This window comes from Lissotriton helveticus, chromosome 11 (genome assembly GCF_964261635.1).
Source record: "Lissotriton helveticus chromosome 11, aLisHel1.1, whole genome shotgun sequence".
Taxonomy (NCBI): Eukaryota; Metazoa; Chordata; class Amphibia; order Caudata; family Salamandridae; genus Lissotriton; species Lissotriton helveticus.
In genome coordinates this window covers 38,876,197-38,896,966 of record NC_136072.1, presented here as the reverse complement: position 1 = coordinate 38,896,966, position 20,770 = coordinate 38,876,197, and the positions used below count along the sequence as shown (strand labels likewise).

Below are 20,770 nucleotides of genomic sequence, written 5' to 3'. Positions count from 1 at the left end.
TCAAAGTACAGGGTGGATCCTTTTACGATCCCTCTCTTGTATTTCAGCAGACACAGATAGTTGAGAAGTCTTTTCTCACATAGCTGGCAAAAGCTTGCGCTTTTACTTGCTGGCAGCCTGGGAATGACAGCTTGGTCCTTGGAAGAAAAATCAAGCAAAATTAGCAGAGGATGGTTTCGATCCATCGACCTCTGGGTTATGGGCCCAGCACGCTTCCGCTGCGCCACTCTGCTCCGTTGTGAAAGTGTTCTCTTTATGCAAATAAGGAGCATTCAGCAGAGTAGAGTGGGATTGGTCGGGCTCTCACCTCATTTGCCTAAGTATATCGCAAGGCATGCTGGGTGCAGAAAAACTTAATCTTCCCCTCTCACAATCAGTCATAACTGAAAGCCAGACACTCTCAGGCACTAGCCGTTTCAAACATTTATCAAGACAGCAGCTCTTGAACCCTCTATATCTCTCTCTGTGATACTAGCGCTAACATGCTCAGGATTTGGCTTTACCTGGGAGCCAGAGATCTACCCGGTGAGGGCTTGCCCGGTGTGAGGCTTTTGAGCGTTTGGGAGCGTTGTGGACGTTGGACAGGAAACTATGCAAATTTCAAGCATCCAACCTTCCTGCTGCAGTGAGAGGCTCTTTCCATGGACATCTGCCTCTTGGATTCCTCTCAACTTGCCTTCTGATAAAACATTTTGTGAGCTGCAGTTACCTTCGACAGCTACGAGGTGGCGCTACATTCAGGTCAGAGCACAAGTATGCAAAAATGTTACGGACTTTGGCCAGATTTATCGGTGGGTCTTGCATATTTTTTTCAGAGGCTAGAAATTGCCTAGAAATGCTTTTTAACATAGAGATGCTGGAGGTATAATGTCTGGTCGGGCCTCAGCCCTTTCATTGCCTGCCCAAAATAACATATTTATTACCAGCACATGTGAATGGCGACTCTGCTTTATGAAACTTATCATATATTAGGACAATGAATATAGCAGAAGGGGCGATTGAGATGTTTGCCTACGTATTTTTTAATTTCTATATATATGGCTGATTAATCTGTTCATGATATTTCCATTTTGTGACACGTTGAACTAAAATATATCCTGCTTGCAGAATACATAAGTATTTGCACTGCGTTGGCCGGGAATCGAACCCAGGTCAACTGCTTGGAAGGCAGCTATGCTCACCACTATACCACCAACGCCCTCTGTCATTTATGCTTATTATTGTGTCTCTTTACTTTCAAAGTAAAGGGTGGATCCTTTGACGATCCCTCTCTTGTATTTCAGCAGACACAGATAGTTGAGAAGTCTTTTCTCACATAGCTGGCGCAAGCTTGCGCTTTTCCTTTCTGGCAGCGTGGAAATGACAGCTTGGTCCTTGGAAGGAAAATAAAGCAAATTTAGCAGAGGATGGTTTCGATCCATCGACCTCTGGGTTATGGGCCCAGCACGCTTCCGCTGCGCCACTCTGCTCCTCTGTGAAAGTGTTCTCTTTATGCAGATGAGGAGCATTCAGTGGAGTGACGTGGGCGTTCGGGACGTGAGAGGACGTTGGACAGGAAACTATGCAAATTTGAAGCATCCAACCTTCCTGCTGTAGTCAGAGGCTCTTTCTATGGACATCTGCCTCTTGGATTCCTCTCAACTTGCCCTCTTATGAAACATTTTGTGAGCTGCAGTTACCTCCGATGGCTACAAGGTGGCGCTACATTCAGGTGAGAGCACAAGTATGCCCAAAATGTTAGTGACTTTTGCCAGATTTATCGGTGGATCTTGCATATTTTTTTCAGAGGCTAGATATTGCCTAGAAATGCTTTTTAACATAGAGATGCTAGAGTTATAATGTCTGGTCGGGCCTCAGCCCTTTCATTGTCTGCCCACTGTAACATATTTATTACCAGCACATGTGAGTGGTGACTCTGCTTTATGGAACTTATCATATATTAGGGCAATGAATATAGCAGAAGGGGCGATCGAGATGTTTGCCTACGTATTTGTTTATTTTTTTATATCTGGCTGATTAATCTGTTCATGATATTTCCATTTTGTGACATATTGCATTAAAATATATCCAGCTTGCAGAATATATAAGTATTTGTACTGCGTTGGCCGGGAATCGAACCCGGGTCAACTGCTTGGAAGGCAGCTATGCTCACCACTATACCACCAACGCCCTATGATCTGTATGCTCTCGGTTCTAAACATTACGACCCTGAGTGCAATGTCTATCTTGCACCAGCTTCAACGGTGCATTTGGTTTAGATACCAACATGAAAAGAAGTAGAAAGTTTTTAGCAGAGGGTAAGGAACTGGGATTGAAACCAAGGTCAAAGCTGTGCGGAAGAGAAGAATGGAAAGCAGTAGTACAAATAATAGATATGAACATATAGATGCAGCATGGGAAGCAAAGCAGGGAAGAGAAAGAGAGAACATTCCAGGAAATGCCCAGGAGATAGATAATAGCACAACTAAAAGGGAAGAATGAAATTCAAAGCATGCCCAGAAAAGTGTTTGAAGGTCCCACCAGTCATTTATGCTTATTATTGTGTGTCTTTACTTTCAAAGTACAGGGTGGATCCTTTTACGATCCCTCTCTTGTATTTCAGCAGACACAGATAGTTGAGAAGTCTTTTCTCACATAGCTGGCAAAAGCTTGCGCTTTTACTTGCTGGCAGCCTGGGAATGACAGCTTGGTCCTTGGAAGAAAAATCAAGCAAAATTAGCAGAGGATGGTTTCGATCCATCGACCTCTGGGTTATGGGCCCAGCACGCTTCCGCTGCGCCACTCTGCTCCGTTGTGAAAGTGTTCTCTTTATGCAAATAAGGAGCATTCAGCAGAGTAGAGTGGGATTGGTCGGGCTCTCACCTCATTTGCCTAAGTATATCGCAAGGCATGCTGGGTGCAGAAAAACTTAATCTTCCCCTCTCACAATCAGTCATAACTGAAAGCCAGACACTCTCAGGCACTAGCCGTTTCAAACATTTATCAAGACAGCAGCTCTTGAACCCTCTATATCTCTCTCTGTGATACTAGCGCTAACATGCTCAGGATTTGGCTTTACCTGGGAGCCAGAGATCTACCCGGTGAGGGGAGGCTTTTGAGCGTTTGGGAGCGTTCGGGACGTGAGTGGACGTTGGACAGGAAACTATGCAAATTTCAAGCATCCAACCTTCCTGCTGCAGTGAGAGGCTCTTTCCATGGACATCTGCCTCTTGGATTCCTCTCAACTTGCCTTCTGATAAAACATTTTGTGAGCTGCAGTTACCTTCGACAGCTACGAGGTGGCGCTACATTCAGGTCAGAGCACAAGTATGCAAAAATGTTACGGACTTTGGCCAGATTTATCGGTGGGTCTTGCATATTTTTTTCAGAGGCTAGAAATTGCCTAGAAATGCTTTTTAACATAGAGATGCTGGAGGTATAATGTCTGGTCGGGCCTCAGCCCTTTCATTGCCTGCCCAAAATAACATATTTATTACCAGCACATGTGAATGGCGACTCTGCTTTATGAAACTTATCATATATTAGGACAATGAATATAGCAGAAGGGGCGATTGAGATGTTTGCCTACGTATTTTTTAATTTCTATATATATGGCTGATTAATCTGTTCATGATATTTCCATTTTGTGACATGTTGAACTAAAATATATCCTGCTTGCAGAATACATAAGTATTTGCACTGCGTTGGCCGGGAATCGAACCCGGGTCAACTGCTTGGAAGGCAGCTATGCTCACCACTATACCACCAACGCCCTCTGTCATTTATGCTTATTATTGTGTCTCTTTACTTTCAAAGTAAAGGGTGGATCCTTTGACGATCCCTCTCTTGTATTTCAGCAGACACAGATAGTTGAGAAGTCTTTTCTCACATAGCTGGCGCAAGCTTGCGCTTTTCCTTTCTGGCAGCGTGGAAATGACAGCTTGGTCCTTGGAAGGAAAATAAAGCAAATTTAGCAGAGGATGGTTTCGATCCATCGACCTCTGGGTTATGGGCCCAGCACGCTTCCGCTGCGCCACTCTGCTCCTCTGTGAAAGTGTTCTCTTTATGCAGATGAGGAGCATTCAGTGGAGTGACGTGGGCGTTCGGGACGTGAGAGGACGTTGGACAGGAAACTATGCAAATTTGAAGCATCCAACCTTCCTGCTGTAGTCAGAGGCTCTTTCTATGGACATCTGCCTCTTGGATTCCTCTCAACTTGCCCTCTTATGAAACATTTTGTGAGCTGCAGTTACCTCCGATGGCTACAAGGTGGCGCTACATTCAGGTGAGAGCACAAGTATGCCCAAAATGTTAGTGACTTTTGCCAGATTTATCGGTGGATCTTGCATATTTTTTTCAGAGGCTAGATATTGCCTAGAAATGCTTTTTAACATAGAGATGCTGGAGTTATAATGTCTGGTCGGGCCTCAGCCCTTTCATTGTCTGCCCACTGTAACATATTTATTACCAGCACATGTTAGTGGTGACTCTGCTTTATGGAACTTATCATATATTAGGGCAATGAATATAGCAGAAGGGGCGATCGAGATGTTTGCCTACGTATTTGTTTATTTTTTTATATCTGGCTGATTAATCTGTTCATGATATTTCCATTTTGTGACATATTGCATTAAAATATATCCAGCTTGCAGAATATATAAGTATTTGTACTGCGTTGGCCGGGAATCGAACCCGGGTCAACTGCTTGGAAGGCAGCTATGCTCACCACTATACCACCAACACCCTATGATCTGTATGCTCTCGGTTCTAAACATTACGACCCTGAGTGTAATGTCTATCTTGCACCAGCTTCAACGGTGCATTTGGTTTAGATACCAACATGAAAAGCAGTAGAAAGTTTTTAGCAGAGGGTAAGGAACTGGGATTGAAACCAAGGTCAAAGCTGTGCGGAAGAGAAGAATGGAAAGCAGTAGTACAAATAATAGATATGAACATATAGATGCAGCATGGGAAGCAAAGCAGGGAAGAGAAAGAGAGAACATTCCAGGAAATGCCCAGGAGATAGATAATAGCACAACTAAAAGGGAAGAATGAAATTCAAAGCATGCCCAGAAAAGTGTTTGAAGGTCCCACCAGTCATTTATGCTTATTATTGTGTGTCTTTACTTTCAAAGTACAGGGTGGATCCTTTTACGATCCCTCTCTTGTATTTCAGCAGACACAGATAGTTGAGAAGTCTTTTCTCACATAGCTGGCAAAAGCTTGCGCTTTTACTTGCTGGCAGCCTGGGAATGACAGCTTGGTCCTTGGAAGAAAAATCAAGCAAAATTAGCAGAGGATGGTTTCGATCCATCGACCTCTGGGTTATGGGCCCAGCACGCTTCCGCTGCGCCACTCTGCTCCGTTGTGAAAGTGTTCTCTTTATGCAAATAAGGAGCATTCAGCAGAGTAGAGTGGGATTGGTCGGGCTCTCACCTCATTTGCCTAAGTATATCGCAAGGCATGCTGGGTGCAGAAAAACGTAATCTTCCCCTCTCACAATCAGTCATAACTGAAAGCCAGACACTCTCAGGCACTAGCCGTTTCAAACATTTATCAAGACAGCAGCTCTTGAACCCTCTATATCTCTCTCTGTGATACTAGCGCTAACATGCTCAGGATTTGGCTTTACCTGGGAGCCAGAGATCTACCCGGTGAGGGCTTGCCCGGTGTGAGGCTTTTGAGCGTTTGGGAGCGTTGTGGACGTTGGACAGGAAACTATGCAAATTTCAAGCATCCAACCTTCCTGCTGCAGTGAGAGGCTCTTTCCATGGACATCTGCCTCTTGGATTCCTCTCAACTTGGCTTCTGATAAAACATTTTGTGAGCTGCAGTTACCTTCGACAGCTACGAGGTGGCGCTACATTCAGGTCAGAGCACAAGTATGCAAAAATGTTACGGACTTTGGCCAGATTTATCGGTGGGTCTTGCATATTTTTTTCAGAGGCTAGAAATTGCCTAGAAATGCTTTTTAACATAGAGATGCTGGAGGTATAATGTCTGGTCGGGCCTCAGCCCTTTCATTGCCTGCCCAAAATAACATATTTATTACCAGCACATGTGAATGGCGACTCTGCTTTATGAAACTTATCATATATTAGGACAATGAATATAGCAGAAGGGGCGATTGAGATGTTTGCCTACGTATTTTTTAATTTCTATATATATGGCTGATTAATCTGTTCATGATATTTCCATTTTGTGACATGTTGAACTAAAATATATCCTGCTTGCAGAATACATAAGTATTTGCACTGCGTTGGCCGGGAATCGAACCCGGGTCAACTGCTTGGAAGGCAGCTATGCTCACCACTATACCACCAACGCCCTCTGTCATTTATGCTTATTATTGTGTCTCTTTACTTTCAAAGTAAAGGGTGGATCCTTTGACGATCCCTCTCTTGTATTTCAGCAGACACAGATAGTTGAGAAGTCTTTTCTCACATAGCTGGCGCAAGCTTGCGCTTTTCCTTTCTGGCAGCGTGGAAATGACAGCTTGGTCCTTGGAAGGAAAATAAAGCAAATTTAGCAGAGGATGGTTTCGATCCATCGACCTCTGGGTTATGGGCCCAGCATGCTTCCGCTGCGCCACTCTGCTCCTCTGTGAACGTGTTCTCTTTATGCAGATGAGGAGCATTCAGTGGAGTGACGTGGGCGTTCAGGACGTGAGAGGACGTTGGACAGGAAACTATGCAAATTTGAAGCATCCAACCTTCCTGCTGTAGTCAGAGGCTCTTTCTATGGACATCTGCCTCTTGGATTCCTCTCAACTTGCCCTCTTATGAAACATTTTGTGAGCTGCAGTTACCTCCGATGGCTACAAGGTGGCGCTACATTCAGGTGAGAGCACAAGTATGCCCAAAATGTTAGTGACTTTTGCCAGATTTATCGGTGGATCTTGCATATTTTTTTCAGAGGCTAGATATTGCCTAGAAATGCTTTTTAACATAGAGATGCTGGAGTTATAATGTCTGGTCGGGCCTCAGCCCATTCATTGTCTGCCCACTGTAACATATTTATTACCAGCACATGTGAGTGGTGACTCTGCTTTATGGAACTTATCATATATTAGGGCAATGAATATAGCAGAAGGGGCGATCAAGATGTTTGCCTACGTATTTGTTTATTTTTTTATATCTGGCTGATTAATCTGTTCATGATATTTCCATTTTGTGACATATTGCATTAAAATATATCCAGCTTGCAGAATATATAAGTATTTGTACTGCGTTGGCCGGGAATCGAACCCGGGTCAACTGCCTGGAAGGCAGCTATGCTCACCACTATACCACCAACGCCCTATGATCTGTATGCTCTCGGTTCTAAACATTACGACCCTGAGTGCAATGTCTATCTTGCACCAGCTTCAACGGTGCATTTGGTTTAGATACCAACATGAAAAGCAGTAGAAAGTTTTTAGCAGAGGGTAAGGAACTGGGATTGAAACCAAGGTCAAAGCTGTGCGGAAGAGAAGAATGGAAAGCAGTAGTACAAATAATAGATATGAACATATAGATGCAGCATGGGAAGCAAAGCAGGGAAGAGAAAGAGAGAACATTCCAGGAAATGCCCAGGAGATAGATAATAGCACAACTAAAAGGGAAGAATGAAATTCAAAGCATGCCCAGAAAAGTGTTTGAAGGTCCCACCAGTCATTTATGCTTATTATTGTGTGTCTTTACTTTCAAAGTACAGGGTGGATCCTTTTACGATCCCTCTCTTGTATTTCAGCAGACACAGATAGTTGAGAAGTCTTTTCTCACATAGCTGGCAAAAGCTTGCGCTTTTACTTGCTGGCAGCCTGGGAATGACAGCTTGGTCCTTGGAAGAAAAATCAAGCAAAATTAGCAGAGGATGGTTTCGATCCATCGACCTCTGGGTTATGGGCCCAGCACGCTTCCGCTGCGCCACTCTGCTCCGTTGTGAAAGTGTTCTCTTTATGCAAATAAGGAGCATTCAGCAGAGTAGAGTGGGATTGGTCGGGCTCTCACCTCATTTGCCTAAGTATATCGCAAGGCATGCTGGGTGCAGAAAAACTTAATCTTCCCCTCTCACAATCAGTCATAACTGAAAGCCAGACACTCTCAGGCACTAGCCGTTTCAAACATTTATCAAGACAGCAGCTCTTAAACCCTCTATATCTCTCTCTGTGATACTAGCGCTAACATGCTCAGGATTTGGCTTTACCTGGGAGCCAGAGATCTACCCGGTGAGAGGCTTTTGAGCGTTTGGGAGCGTTGTGGACGTTGGACAGGAAACTATGCAAATTTCAAGCATCCAACCTTCCTGCTGCAGTGAGAGGCTCTTTCCATGGACATCTGCCTCTTGGATTCCTCTCAACTTGCCTTCTGATAAAACATTTTGTGAGCTGCAGTTACCTTCGACAGCTACGAGGTGGCGCTACATTCAGGTCAGAGCACAAGTATGCAAAAATGTTACGGACTTTGGCCAGATTTATCGGTGGGTCTTGCATATTTTTTTCAGAGGCTAGAAATTGCCTAGAAATGCTTTTTAACATAGAGATGCTGGAGGTATAATGTCTGGTCGGGCCTCAGCCCTTTCATTGCCTGCCCAAAATAACATATTTATTACCAGCACATGTGAATGGCGACTCTGCTTTATGAAACTTATCATATATTAGGACAATGAATATAGCAGAAGGGGCGATTGAGATGTTTGCCTACGTATTTTTTAATTTCTATATATATGGCTGATTAATCTGTTCATGATATTTCCATTTTGTGACATGTTGAACTAAAATATATCCTGCTTGCAGAATACATAAGTATTTGCACTGCGTTGGCCGGGAATCGAACCCGGGTCAACTGCTTGGAAGGCAGCTATGCTCACCACTATACCACCAACGCCCTCTGTCATTTATGCTTATTATTGTGTCTCTTTACTTTCAAAGTAAAGGGTGGATCCTTTGACGATCCCTCTCTTGTATTTCAGCAGACACAGATAGTTGAGAAGTCTTTTCTCACATAGCTGGCGCAAGCTTGCGCTTTTCCTTTCTGGCAGCGTGGAAATGACAGCTTGGTCCTTGGAAGGAAAATAAAGCAAATTTAGCAGAGGATGGTTTCGATCCATCGACCTCTGGGTTATGGGCCCAGCACGCTTCCGCTGCGCCACTCTGCTCCTCTGTGAAAGTGTTCTCTTTATGCAGATGAGGAGCATTCAGTGGAGTGACGTGGGCGTTCGGGATGTGAGAGGACGTTGGACAGGAAATTATGCAAATTTGAAGCATCCAACCTTCCTGCTGTAGTCAGAGGCTCTTTCTATGGACATCTGCCTCTTGGATTCCTCTCAACTTGCCCTCTTATGAAACATTTTGTGAGCTGCAGTTACCTCCGATGGCTACAAGGTGGCGCTACATTCAGGTGAGAGCACAAGTATGCCCAAAATGTTAGTGACTTTTGCCAGATTTATCGGTGGATCTTGCATATTTTTTTCAGAGGCTAGATATTGCCTAGAAATGCTTTTTAACATAGAGATGCTGGAGTTATAATGTCTGGTCGGGCCTCAGCCCTTTCATTGTCTGCCCACTGTAACATATTTATTACCAGCACATGTGAGTGGTGACTCTGCTTTATGGAACTTATCATATATTAGGGCAATGAATATAGCAGAAGGGGCGATCGAGATGTTTGCCTACGTATTTGTTTATTTTTTTATATCTGGCTGATTAATCTGTTCATGATATTTCCATTTTGTTCCATATTGCATTAAAATATATCCAGCTTGCAGAATATATAAGTATTTGTACTGCGTTGGCCGGGAATCGAACCCAGGTCAACTGCTTGGAAGGCAGCTATGCTCACCACTATACCACCAACGCCCTATGATCTGTATGCTCTCGGTTCTAAACATTACGACCCTGAGTGCAATGTCTATCTTGCACCAGCTTCAACGGTGCATTTGGTTTAGATACCAACATGAAAAGCAGTAGAAAGTTTTTAGCAGAGGGTAAGGAACTGGGATTGAAACCAAGGTCAAAGCTGTGCGGAAGAGAAGAATGGAAAGCAGTAGTACAAATAATAGATATGAACATATAGATGCAGCATGGGAAGCAAAGCAGGGAAGAGAAAGAGAGAACATTCCAGGAAATGCCCAGGAGATAGATAATAGCACAACTAAAAGGGAAGAATGAAATTCAAAGCATGCCCAGAAAAGTGTTTGAAGGTCCCACCAGTCATTTATGCTTATTATTGTGTGTCTTTACTTTCAAAGTACAGGGTGGATCCTTTTACGATCCCTCTCTTGTATTTCAGCAGACACAGATAGTTGAGAAGTCTTTTCTCACATAGCTGGCAAAAGCTTGCGCTTTTACTTGCTGGCAGCCTGGGAATGACAGCTTGGTCCTTGGAAGAAAAATCAAGCAAAATTAGCAGAGGATGGTTTCGATCCATCGACCTCTGGGTTATGGGCCCAGCACGCTTCTGCTGCGCCACTCTGCTCCGTTGTGAAAGTGTTCTCTTTATGCAAATAAGGAGCATTCAGCAGAGTAGAGTGGGATTGGTCGGGCTCTCACCTCATTTGCCTAAGTATATCGCAAGGCATGCTGGGTGCAGAAAAACTTAATCTTCCCCTCTCACAATCAGTCATAACTGAAAGCCAGACACTCTCAGGCACTAGCCGTTTCAAACATTTATCAAGACAGCAGCTCTTGAACCCTCTATATCTCTCTCTGTGATACTAGCGCTAACATGCTCAGGATTTGGCTTTACCTGGGAGCCAGAGATCTACCCGGTGAGGGCTTGCCCGGTGTGAGGCTTTTGAGCGTTTGGGAGCGTTGTGGACGTTGGACAGGAAACTATGCAAATTTCAAGCATCCAACCTTCCTGCTGCAGTGAGAGGCTCTTTCCATGGACATCTGCCTCTTGGATTCCTCTCAACTTGCCTTCTGATAAAACATTTTGTGAGCTGCAGTTACCTTCGACAGCTACGAGGTGGCGCTACATTCAGGTCAGAGCACAAGTATGCAAAAATGTTACGGACTTTGGCCAGATTTATCGGTGGGTCTTGCATATTTTTTTCAGAGGCTAGAAATTGCCTAGAAATGCTTTTTAACATAGAGATGCTGGAGGTATAATGTCTGGTCGGGCCTCAGCCCTTTCATTGCCTGCCCAAAATAACATATTTATTACCAGCACATGTGAATGGCGACTCTGCTTTATGAAACTTATCATATATTAGGACAATGAATATAGCAGAAGGGGCGATAGAGATGTTTGCCTACGTATTTTTTAATTTCTATATATATGGCTGATTAATCTGTTCATGATATTTCCATTTTGTGACATGTTGAACTAAAATATATCCTGCTTGCAGAATACATAAGTATTTGCACTGCGTTGGCTGGGAATCGAACCCGGGTCAACTGCTTGGAAGGCAGCTATGCTCACCACTATACCACCAACGCCCTCTGTCATTTATGCTTATTATTGTGTCTCTTTACTTTCAAAGTAAAGGGTGGATCCTTTGACGATCCCTCTCTTGTATTTCAGCAGACACAGATAGTTGAGAAGTCTTTTCTCACATAGCTGGCGCAAGCTTGCGCTTTTCCTTTCTGGCAGCGTGGAAATGACAGCTTGGTCCTTGGAAGGAAAATAAAGCAAATTTAGCAGAGGATGGTTTCGATCCATCGACCTCTGGGTTATGGGCCCAGCACGCTTCCGCTGCGCCACTCTGCTCCTCTGTGAAAGTGTTCTCTTTATGCAGATGAGGAGCATTCAGTGGAGTGACGTGGGCGTTCGGGACGTGAGAGGACGTTGGACAGGAAACTATGCAAATTTGAAGCATCCAACCTTCCTGCTGTAGTCAGAGGCTCTTTCTATGGACATCTGCCTCTTGGATTCCTCTCAACTTGCCCTCTTATGAAACATTTTGTGAGCTGCAGTTACCTCCGATGGCTACAAGGTGGCGCTACATTCAGGTGAGAGCACAAGTATGCCCAAAATGTTAGTGACTTTTGCCAGATTTATCGGTGGATCTTGCATATTTTTTTCAGAGGCTAGATATTGCCTAGAAATGCTTTTTAACATAGAGATGCTGGAGTTATAATGTCTGGTCGGGCCTCAGCCCTTTCATTGTCTGCCCACTGTAACATATTTATTACCAGCACATGTGAGTGGTGACTCTGCTTTATGGAACTTATCATATATTAGGGCAATGAATATAGCAGAAGGGGCGATCGAGATGTTTGCCTACGTATTTGTTTATTTTTTTATATCTGGCTGATTAATCTGTTCATGATATTTCCATTTTGTGACATATTGCATTAAAATATATCCAGCTTGCAGAATATATAAGTATTTGTACTGCGTTGGCCGGGAATCGAACTCGGGTCAACTGCTTGGAAGGCAGCTATGCTCACCACTATACCACCAACGCCCTATGATCTGTATGCTCTCGGTTCTAAACATTACGACCCTGAGTGCAATGTCTATCTTGCACCAGCTTCAACGGTGCATTTGGTTTAGATACCAACATGAAAAGCAGTAGAAAGTTTTTAGCAGAGGGTAAGGAACTGGGATTGAAACCAAGGTCAAAGCTGTGCGGAAGAGAAGAATGGAAAGCAGTAGTACAAATAATAGATATGAACATATAGATGCAGCATGGGAAGCAAAGCAGGGAAGAGAAAGAGAGAACATTCCAGGAAATGCCCAGGAGATAGATAATAGCACAACTAAAAGGGAAGAATGAAATTCAAAGCATGCCCAGAAAAGTGTTTGAAGGTCCCACCAGTCATTTATGCTTATTATTGTGTGTCTTTACTTTCAAAGTACAGGGTGGATCCTTTTACGATCCCTCTCTTGTATTTCAGCAGACACAGATAGTTGAGAAGTCTTTTCTCACATAGCTGGCAAAAGCTTGCGCTTTTACTTGCTGGCAGCCTGGGAATGACAGCTTGGTCCTTGGAAGAAAAATCAAGCAAAATTAGCAGAGGATAGTTTCGATCCATCGACCTCTGGGATATGGGCCCAGCACGCTTCCGCTGCGCCACTCTGCTCCGTTGTGAAAGTGTTCTCTTTATGCAAATAAGGAGCATTCAGCAGAGTAGAGTGGGATTGGTCGGGCTCTTACCTCATTTGCCTAAGTATATCGCAAGGCATGCTGGGTGCAGAAAAACGTAATCTTCCCCTCTCACAATCAGTCATAACTGAAAGCCAGACACTCTCAGGCACTAGCCGTTTCAAACATTTATCAAGACAGCAGCTCTTGAACCCTCTATATCTCTCTCTGTGATACTAGCGCTAACATGCTCAGGATTTGGCTTTACCTGGGAGCCAGAGATCTACCCGGTCAGGGCGAGGCTTTTGAGCGTTTGGGAGCGTTGTGGACGTTGGACAGGAAACTATGCAAATTTCAAGCATCCAACCTTCCTGCTGCAGTGAGAGGCTCTTTCCATGGACATCTGCCTCTTGGATTCCTCTCAACTTGGCTTCTGATAAAACATTTTGTGAGCTGCAGTTACCTTCGACAGCTACGAGGTGGCGCTACATTCAGGTCAGAGCACAAGTATGCAAAAATGTTACGAACTTTGGCCAGATTTATCGGTGGGTCTTGCATATTTTTTTCAGAGGCTAGAAATTGCCTAGAAATGCTTTTTAACATAGAGATGCTGGAGGTATAATGTCTGGTCGGGCCTCAGCCCTTTCATTGCCTGCCCAAAATAACATATTTATTACCAGCACATGTGAATGGCGACTCTGCTTTATGAAACTTATCATATATTAGGACAATGAATATAGCAGAAGGGGCGATTGAGATGTTTGCCTACGTATTTTTTAATTTCTATATATATGGCTGATTAATCTGTTCATGATATTTCCATGTTGTGACATGTTGAACTAAAATATATCCTGCTTGCAGAATACATAAGTATTTGCACTGCGTTGGCCGGGAATCGAACCCGGGTCAACTGCTTGGAAGGCAGCTATGCTCACCACTATACCACCAACGCCCTCTGTCATTGATGCTTATTATTGTGTCTCTTTACTTTCAAAGTAAAGGGTGGATCCTTTGACGATCCCTCTCTTGTATTTCAGCAGACACAGATAGTTGAGAAGTCTTTTCTCACATAGCTGGCGCAAGCTTGCGCTTTTCCTTTCTGGCAGCGTGGAAATGACAGCTTGGTCCTTGGAAGGAAAATAAAGCAAATTTAGCAGAGGATGGTTTCGATCCATCGACCTCTGGGTTATGGGCCCAGCACGCTTCCGCTGCGCCACTCTGCTCCTCTGTGAAAGTGTTCTCTTTATGCAGATGAGGAGCATTCAGTGGAGTGACGTGGGCGTTCGGGACGTGAGAGGACGTTGGACAGGAAACTATGCAAATTTGAAGCATCCAACCTTCCTGCTGTAGTCAGAGGCTCTTTCTATGGACATCTGCCTCTTGGATTCCTCTCAACTTGCCCTCTTATGAAACATTTTGTGAGCTGCAGTTACCTCCGATGGCTACAAGGTGGCGCTACATTCAGGTGAGAGCACAAGTATGCCCAAAATGTTAGTGACTTTTGCCAGATTTATCGGTGGATCTTGCATATTTTTTTCAGAGGCTAGATATTGCCTAGAAATGCTTTTTAACATAGAGATGCTGGAGTTATAATGTCTGGTCGGGCCTCAGCCCTTTCATTGTCTGCCCACTGTAACATATTTATTACCAGCACATGTGAGTGGTGACTCTGCTTTATGGAACTTATCATATATTAGGGCAATGAATATAGCAGAAGGGGCGATCGAGATGTTTGCCTACGTATTTGTTTATTTTTTTATATCTGGCTGATTAATCTGTTCATGATATTTCCATTTTGTGACATATTGCATTAAAATATATCCAGCTTGCAGAATATATAAGTATTTGTACTGCGTTGGCCGGGAATCGAACCCGGGTCAACTGCTTGGAAGGCAGCTATGCTCACCACTATACCACCAACGCCCTATGATCTGTATGCTCTCGGTTCTAAACATTACGACCCTGAGTGCAATGTCTATCTTGCACCAGCTTCAACGGTGCATTTGGTTTAGATACCAACATGAAAAGCAGTAGAAAGTTTTTAGCAGAGGGTAAGGAACTGGGATTGAAACCAAGGTCAAAGCTGTGCGGAAGAGAAGAATGGAAAGCAGTAGTACAAATAATAGATATGAACATATAGATGCAGCATGGGAAGCAAAGCAGGGAAGAGAAAGAGAGAACATTCCAGGAAATGCCCAGGAGATAGATAATAGCACAACTAAAAGGGAAGAATGAAATTCAAAGCATGCCCAGAAAAGTGTTTGAAGGTCCCACCAGTCATTTATGCTTATTATTGTGTGTCTTTACTTTCAAAGTACAGGGTGGATCCTTTTACGATCCCTCTCTTGTATTTCAGCAGACACAGATAGTTGAGAAGTCTTTTCTCACATAGCTGGCAAAAGCTTGCGCTTTTACTTGCTGGCAGCCTGGGAATGACAGCTTGGTCCTTGGAAGAAAAATCAAGCAAAATTAGCAGAGGATGGTTTCGATCCATCGACCTCTGGGTTATGGGCCCAGCACGCTTCCGCTGCGCCACTCTGCTCCGTTGTGAAAGTGTTCTCTTTATGCAAATAAGGAGCATTCAGCAGAGTAGAGTGGGATTGGTCGGGCTCTCACCTCATTTGCCTAAGTATATCGCAAGGCATGCTGGGTGCAGAAAAACGTAATCTTCCCCTCTCACAATCAGTCATAACTGAAAGCCAGACACTCTCAGGCACTAGCCGTTTCAAACATTTATCAAGACAGCAGCTCTTGAACCCTCTATATCTCTCTCTGTGATACTAGCGCTAACATGCTCAGGATTTGGCTTTACTTGGGAGCCAGAGATCTACCCGGTGAGGGCTTGCCCGGTGTGAGGCTTTTGAGCGTTTGGGAGCGTTGTGGACGTTGGACAGGAAACTATGCAAATTTCAAGCATCCAACCTTCCTGCTGCAGTGAGAGGCTCTTTCCATGGACATCTGCCTCTTGGATTCCTCTCAACTTGGCTTCTGATAAAACATTTTGTGAGCTGCAGTTACCTTCGACAGCTACGAGGTGGCGCTACATTCAGGTCAGAGCACAAGTATGCAAAAATGTTACGGACTTTGGCCAGATTTATCGGTGGGTCTTGCATATTTTTTTCAGAGGCTAGAAATTGCCTAGAAATGCTTTTTAACATAGAGATGCTGGAGGTATAATGTCTGGTCGGGCCTCAGCCCTTTCATTGCCTGCCCAAAATAACATATTTATTACCAGCACATGTGAATGGCGACTCTGCTTTATGAAACTTATCATATATTAGGACAATGAATATAGCAGAAGGGGCGATTGAGATGTTTGCCTACGTATTTTTTAATTTCTATATATATGGCTGATTAATCTGTTCATGATATTTCCATTTTGTGACATGTTGAACTAAAATATATCCTGCTTGCAGAATACATAAGTATTTGCACTGCGTTGGCCGGGAATCGAACCCGGGTCAACTGCTTGGAAGGCAGCTATGCTCACCACTATACCACCAACGCCCTCTGTCATTTATGCTTATTATTGTGTCTCTTTACTTTCAAAGTAAAGGGTGGATCCTTTGACGATCCCTCTCTTGTATTTCAGCAGACACAGATAGTTGAGAAGTCTTTTCTCACATAGCTGGCGCAAGCTTGCGCTTTTCCTTTCTGGCAGCGTGGAAATGACAGCTTGGTCCTTGGAAGGAAAATAAAGCAAATTTAGCAGAGGATGGTTTCGATCCATCGACCTCTGGGTTATGGGCCCAGCATGCTTCCGCTGCGCCACTCTGCTCCTCTGTGAACGTGTTCTCTTTATGCAGATGAGGAGCATTCAGTGGAGTGACGTGGGCGTTCAGGACGTGAGAGGACGTTGGACAGGAAACTATGCAAATTTGAAGCATCCAACCTTCCTGCTGTAGTCAGAGGCTCTTTCTATGGACATCTGCCTCTTGGATTCCTCTCAACTTGCCCTCTTATGAAACATTTTGTGAGCTGCAGTTACCTCCGATGGCTACAAGGTGGCGCTACATTCAGGTGAGAGCACAAGTATGCCCAAAATGTTAGTGACTTTTGCCAGATTTATCGGTGGATCTTGCATATTTTTTTCAGAGGCTAGATATTGCCTAGAAATGCTTTTTAACATAGAGATGCTGGAGTTATAATGTCTGGTCGGGCCTCAGCCCATTCATTGTCTGCCCACTGTAACATATTTATTACCAGCACATGTGAGTGGTGACTCTGCTTTATGGAACTTATCATATATTAGGGCAATGAATATAGCAGAAGGGGCGATCGAGATGTTTGCCTACGTATTTGTTTATTTTTTTATATCTGGCTGATTAATCTGTTCATGATATTTCCATTTTGTGACATATTGCATTAAAATATATCCAGCTTGCAGAATATATAAGTATTTGTACTGCGTTGGCCGGGAATCGAACCCGGGTCAACTGCTTGGAAGGCAGCTATGCTCACCACTATACCACCAACGCCCTATGATCTGTATGCTCTCGGTTCTAAACATTACGACCCTGAGTGCAATGTCTATCTTGCACCAGCTTCAACGGTGCATTTGGTTTAGATACCAACATGAAAAGCAGTAGAAAGTTTTTAGCAGAGGGTAAGGAACTGGGATTGAAACCAAGGTCAAAGCTGTGCGGAAGAGAAGAATGGAAAGCAGTAGTACAAATAATAGATATGAACATATAGATGCAGCATGGGAAGCAAAGCAGGGAAGAGAAAGAGAGAACATTCCAGGAAATGCCCAGGAGATAGATAATAGCACAACTAAAAGGGAAGAATGAAATTCAAAGCATGCCCAGAAAAGTGTTTGAAGGTCCCACCAGTCATTTATGCTTATTATTGTGTGTCTTTACTTTCAAAGTACAGGGTGGATCCTTTTACGATCCCTCTCTTGTATTTCAGCAGACACAGATAGTTGAGAAGTCTTTTCTCACATAGCTGGCAAAAGCTTGCGCTTTTACTTGCTGGCAGCCTGGGAATGACAGCTTGGTCCTTGGAAGAAAAATCAAGCAAAATTAGCAGAGGATGGTTTCGATCCATCGACCTCTGGGTTATGGGCCCAGCACGCTTCCGCTGCGCCACTCTGCTCCGTTGTGAAAGTGTTCTCTTTATGCAAATAAGGAGCATTCAGCAGAGTAGAGTGGGATTGGTCGGGCTCTCACCTCATTTGCCTAAGTATATCGCAAGGCATGCTGGGTGCAGAAAAACTTAATCTTCCCCTCTCACAATCAGTCATAACTGAAAGCCAGACACTCTCAGGCACTAGCCGTTTCAAACATTTATCAAGACAGCAGCTCTTGAACCCTCTATATCTCTCTCTGTGATACTAGCGCTAACATGCTCAGGATTTGGCTTTACCTGGGAGCCAGAGATCTACCCGGTGAGGGCTTGCCCGGTGTGAGGCTTTTGAGCGTTTGGGAGCGTTCTGGACGTTGGACAGGAAACTATGCAAATTTCAAGCATCCAACCTTCCTGCTGCAGTGAGAGGCTCTTTCCATGGACATCTGCCTCTTGGATTCCTCTCAACTTGCCTTCTGATAAAACATTTTGTGAGCTGCAGTTACCTTCGACAGCTACGAGGTGGCGCTACATTCAGGTCAGAGCACAAGTATGCAAAAATGTTACGGACTTTGGCCAGATTTATCGGTGGGTCTTGCATACTTTTTTTCAGAGGCTAGAAATTGCCTAGAAATGCTTTTTAACATAGAGATGCTGGAGGTATAATGTCTGGTCGGGCCTCAGCCCTTTCATTGCCTGCCCAAAATAACATATTTATTACCAGCACATGTGAATGGCGACTCTGCTTTATGAAACATCATATATTAGGACAATGAATATAGCAGAAGGGGCGATTGAGATGTTTGCCTACGTATTTTTTAATTTCTATATATATGGCTGATTAATCTGTTCATGATATTTCCATTTTGTGACATGTTGAACTAAAATATATCCTGCTTGCAGAATACATAAGTATTTGCACTGCGTTGGCCGGGAATCGAACCCGGGTCAACTGTTTGGAAGGCAGCTATGCTCACCACTATACCACCAACGCCCTCTGTCATTTATGCTTATTATTGTGTCTCTTTACTTTCAAAGTAAAGGGTGGATCCTTTGACGATCCCTCTCTTGTATTTCAGCAGACACAGATAGTTGAAAAGTCTTTTCTCACATAGCTGGCGCAAGCTTGCGCTTTTCCTTTCTGGCAGCGTGGAAATGACAGCTTGGTCCTTGGAAGGAAAATAAAGCAAATTTAGCAGAGGATGGTTTCGATCCATCGACCTCTGGGTTATGGGCCCAGCACGCTTCCGCTGCGCCACTCTGCTCCTCTGTGAAAGTGTTCTCTTTATGCAGATGAGGAGCATTCAGTGGAGTGACGTGGGCGTTCGGGACGTGAGAGGACGTTGGACAGGAAACTATGCAAATTTGAAGCATCCAACCTTCCTGCTGTAGTCAGAGGCTCTTTCTATGGACATCTGCCTCTTGGATTCCTCTCAACTTGCCCTCTTATGAAACATTTTGTGAGCTGCAGTTACCTCCGATGGCTACAAGGTGGCGCTACATTCAGGTGAGAGCACAAGTATGCCCAAAATGTTAGTGACTTTTGCCAGATTTATCGGTGGATCTTGCATATTTTTTTCAGAGGCTAGATATTGCCTAGAAATGCTTTTTAACATAGAGATGCTGGAGTTATAATGTCTGGTCGGGCCTCAGCCCTTTCATTGTCTGCCCACTGTAACATATTTATTACCAGCACATGTGAGTGGTGACTCTGCTTTATGGAACTTATCATATATTAGGGCAATGAATATAGCAGAAGGGGCGATCGAGATGTTTGCCTACGTATTTGTTTATTTTTTTATATCTGGCTGATTAATCTGTTCATGATATTTCCATTTTGTGACATATTGCATTAAAATATATCCAGCTTGCAGAATATATAAGTATTTGTACTGCGTTGGCCGGGAATCGAACCCGGGTCAACTGCTTGGAAGGCAGCTATGCTCACCACTATACCACCAACGCCCTATGATCTGTATGCTCTCGGTTCTAAACATTACGACCCTGAGTGCAATGTCTATCTTGCACCAGCTTCAACGGTGCATTTGGTTTAGATACCAACATGAAAAGCAGTAGAAAGTTTTTAGCAGAGGGTAAGGAACTGGGATTGAAACCAAGGTCAAAGCTGTGCGGAAGAGAAGAATGGAAAGCAGTAGTACAAATAATAGATATGAACATATAGATGCAGCATGGGAAGCAAAGCAGGGAAGAGAAAGAGAGAACATTCCAGGAAATGCCCAGGAGATAGATAATAGCACAACTAAAAGGGAAGAATGAAATTCAAAGCATGCCCAGAAAAGTGTTTGAAGGTCCCACCAGTCATTTATGCTTATTATTGTGTGTCTTTACTTTCAAAGTACAGGGTGGATCCTTTTACGATCCCTCTCTTGTATTTCAGCAGACACAGATAGTTGAGAAGTCTTTTCTCACATAGCTGGCAAAAGCTTGCGCTTTTACTTGCTGGCAGCCTGGGAATGACAGCTTGGTCCTTGGAAGAAAAATCAAGCAAAATTAGCAGAGGATGGTTTCGATCCATCGACCTCTGGGTTATGGGCCCAGCACGCTTCCGCTGCGCCACTCTGCTCCGTTGTGAAAGTGTTCTCTTTATGCAAATAAGGAGCATTCAGCAGAGTAGAGTGGGATTGGTCGGGCTCTCACCTCATTTGCCTAAGTATATCGCAAGGCATGCTGGGTGCAGAAAAACTTAATC

The 20,770-nt window shown here is 43.9% G+C and overlaps 16 non-coding genes across 16 annotated transcripts; all 16 read right to left on the bottom strand.

The window, feature by feature from the left end:
* Window positions 1–1,126: 1,126 nt before the first annotated feature.
* On the bottom strand, window positions 1,127–1,198 carry TRNAG-UCC (transfer RNA glycine (anticodon UCC)). The gene has a single exon. It is a non-coding gene; the product is annotated as a tRNA-Gly (tRNA).
* Window positions 1,199–2,097: 899 nt separating this feature from the next.
* On the bottom strand, window positions 2,098–2,169 carry TRNAG-UCC (transfer RNA glycine (anticodon UCC)). The gene has a single exon. It is a non-coding gene; the product is annotated as a tRNA-Gly (tRNA).
* A 1,510-nt stretch (window positions 2,170–3,679) lies between these two features.
* Window positions 3,680–3,751, bottom strand: TRNAG-UCC (transfer RNA glycine (anticodon UCC)). The gene has a single exon. It is a non-coding gene; the product is annotated as a tRNA-Gly (tRNA).
* Window positions 3,752–4,650: 899 nt separating this feature from the next.
* On the bottom strand, window positions 4,651–4,722 carry TRNAG-UCC (transfer RNA glycine (anticodon UCC)). Its single transcript has one exon. It is a non-coding gene; the product is annotated as a tRNA-Gly (tRNA).
* A 1,512-nt stretch (window positions 4,723–6,234) lies between these two features.
* Window positions 6,235–6,306, bottom strand: TRNAG-UCC (transfer RNA glycine (anticodon UCC)). The gene has a single exon. It is a non-coding gene; the product is annotated as a tRNA-Gly (tRNA).
* Window positions 6,307–7,205: 899 nt separating this feature from the next.
* Window positions 7,206–7,277, bottom strand: TRNAG-UCC (transfer RNA glycine (anticodon UCC)). The gene has a single exon. It is a non-coding gene; the product is annotated as a tRNA-Gly (tRNA).
* A 1,497-nt stretch (window positions 7,278–8,774) lies between these two features.
* TRNAG-UCC (transfer RNA glycine (anticodon UCC)) lies at window positions 8,775–8,846 on the bottom strand. Its single transcript has one exon. It is a non-coding gene; the product is annotated as a tRNA-Gly (tRNA).
* An 899-nt stretch (window positions 8,847–9,745) lies between these two features.
* TRNAG-UCC (transfer RNA glycine (anticodon UCC)) lies at window positions 9,746–9,817 on the bottom strand. The gene has a single exon. It is a non-coding gene; the product is annotated as a tRNA-Gly (tRNA).
* A 1,512-nt stretch (window positions 9,818–11,329) lies between these two features.
* On the bottom strand, window positions 11,330–11,401 carry TRNAG-UCC (transfer RNA glycine (anticodon UCC)). The gene has a single exon. It is a non-coding gene; the product is annotated as a tRNA-Gly (tRNA).
* Window positions 11,402–12,300: 899 nt separating this feature from the next.
* TRNAG-UCC (transfer RNA glycine (anticodon UCC)) lies at window positions 12,301–12,372 on the bottom strand. Its single transcript has one exon. It is a non-coding gene; the product is annotated as a tRNA-Gly (tRNA).
* Window positions 12,373–13,873: 1,501 nt separating this feature from the next.
* Window positions 13,874–13,945, bottom strand: TRNAG-UCC (transfer RNA glycine (anticodon UCC)). Its single transcript has one exon. It is a non-coding gene; the product is annotated as a tRNA-Gly (tRNA).
* An 899-nt stretch (window positions 13,946–14,844) lies between these two features.
* Window positions 14,845–14,916, bottom strand: TRNAG-UCC (transfer RNA glycine (anticodon UCC)). The gene has a single exon. It is a non-coding gene; the product is annotated as a tRNA-Gly (tRNA).
* Window positions 14,917–16,428: 1,512 nt separating this feature from the next.
* Window positions 16,429–16,500, bottom strand: TRNAG-UCC (transfer RNA glycine (anticodon UCC)). Its single transcript has one exon. It is a non-coding gene; the product is annotated as a tRNA-Gly (tRNA).
* An 899-nt stretch (window positions 16,501–17,399) lies between these two features.
* Window positions 17,400–17,471, bottom strand: TRNAG-UCC (transfer RNA glycine (anticodon UCC)). Its single transcript has one exon. It is a non-coding gene; the product is annotated as a tRNA-Gly (tRNA).
* Window positions 17,472–18,982: 1,511 nt separating this feature from the next.
* On the bottom strand, window positions 18,983–19,054 carry TRNAG-UCC (transfer RNA glycine (anticodon UCC)). Its single transcript has one exon. It is a non-coding gene; the product is annotated as a tRNA-Gly (tRNA).
* An 899-nt stretch (window positions 19,055–19,953) lies between these two features.
* TRNAG-UCC (transfer RNA glycine (anticodon UCC)) lies at window positions 19,954–20,025 on the bottom strand. Its single transcript has one exon. It is a non-coding gene; the product is annotated as a tRNA-Gly (tRNA).
* Window positions 20,026–20,770: the final 745 nt, after the last annotated feature.